Below are 1881 nucleotides of genomic sequence, written 5' to 3' on the forward strand. Positions count from 1 at the left end.
GGTGATATTCTGAAGCAAGAGAACCTTCTTTCCTCTCTTCGGTCTGGCTCTGATCAGATTCAGGTACTAATATGCCTTCAAGCTCTTATCCAGCTATAAAATTCACAGCCTAGATTAACAATGTCTGGATTGCAGAGAATAAAGCAGAAGAAAATATAATCATTAAAAATAATTTCATCACAGCTGCATAATGATTCTTTAGGCAAATGGAATACACACATCATAAAGTCAGTAAACTGTCTGCCTCCCTGAATCCTTAAAATCTTTCTACCAAAGGAAAAAAATATTTTAAGTAACAGGGTGCTTGCTCTCACTCCTTGCTCAGAGTCAGGAGGTATCTCTCCCTCATACATTTACCAGAGATTTAAGGCAGGCTGACACCTAATAAGCAGCACAGCGCTGCTCAACAGCTACACTGCAGAGCCAGAATTTGATATAAGATAAAACTTGTGTCTGGAAATTGAAGATAACTATGTGCCCCAGAGGTAAGAGGGATGCTAATATTGGTACTACATCTGCAAAGATTAATGATGCTGCCTGATGCTCACTATACTTCCCCTCCAAATATTCATTTTTTCTGAGAGGCATAACAGTTGCAAACTGCACAGGCTTTCCATATTCAGCCACCAAATTCTAAGTCTAATGTTCATTAACCCTTTTTACAAGGGCATCGCTCATCCCAATTTAATACTTAATGACTAATCAATTAGCAAAAAATTCAATTCAATCATTATTTAAAGCAGTAAGCCTAACTTTTTGTCACGTATTAGAAGAACAGAAGGGTGCTCTGCTTCCATATCGATAGTCACAGACTTCTTCCTATCCAGAAATTGAGTGAGAAATGGGAAATCAGTAAAACTACAGGAAACACAATGACAGAATGAGACCAAGTAACTCTTAAAATAAACAGAAGCCGCATTTAAAATAGAAAAACTTAAATTTAGGAAGAATAAAATCATTTTTGGAAGACTGAGATTGTCAGGTTGGAGCTGTGCGTCCAACAGTAATAAAATACTTTTTGGCACAATTTAAATTAAACTACAATACGTTTATAGCTTTATTTGGCTAGGTGAACGAGCACCTTATTCGATACGCAACATTCTCCAGGTACTTTATCGCAGAACACACAAACGGAGCAGTTTGCCAGCTCATGAAGAACAAACTGAGACTTGCTGTCCTCCACAGCTGCAAATTACCCACTCTCATGCAAATAAGAAAGCAAGCCAATTCCTCCCGGTTTAGGGCACGGCATACCGATTGAAATACGAGCTAGGACTGCCCAGCCTCCCTCACCAGCGCCGAGGGGTTCCCAGGAAAAAGCCAGACCCGCGGGGAGCACCGCAGCATCCCCGCAGCCGCCCGCCCGCAAGAACACCCCGCAAAAGCCCTCCCGAGCACTTCGCACATGCCGGGAAACGTGGAGGACGCTATTCTTAGCCCCCTGATTGCATCAGATTTAATCCCCTTAAAACCCATATTAAAAGTCGTGAGGGTTAAGGAGGTCCTCGGTTTCGCCTTCTCCGCGTGACAGCGACTGGGTGAAAGGACGGTTTTCCCAGCAAAACGTGGCGGCCCTGCCTCCGGAGCACCGGCAGGCACAAGCAGGCTCTCCGAGGTGTTGCGGCCGCTCCCCCTCCGGGAGGGACACGGCTCCCCTCCCGCCCCCTTCCCCTGAAGCCCTCACGCCGACAGCAAGCGGCGGGCAGGGACGCGGACCCCAGGCCCCGCAGGAGGAGACCGAGTCGAGCCGAGGAACCGGGCGCGTTCCCCCAAGCCGCCGCCCACCCCACCGGCCCCGGGCAGCGGAGGGCCCAGCGCCCCGGCGGCCTCCCGACACACGCCGCTGCCGGCCCTGCCCCACCGCCCCGGCGGCAGGCGGGC

The sequence above is a fragment of the Calidris pugnax genome, unplaced genomic scaffold, assembly GCF_001431845.1.
Source record: "Calidris pugnax isolate Ruff unplaced genomic scaffold, ASM143184v1 scaffold63, whole genome shotgun sequence".
NCBI lineage: Eukaryota > Metazoa > Chordata > Aves > Charadriiformes > Scolopacidae > Calidris > Calidris pugnax.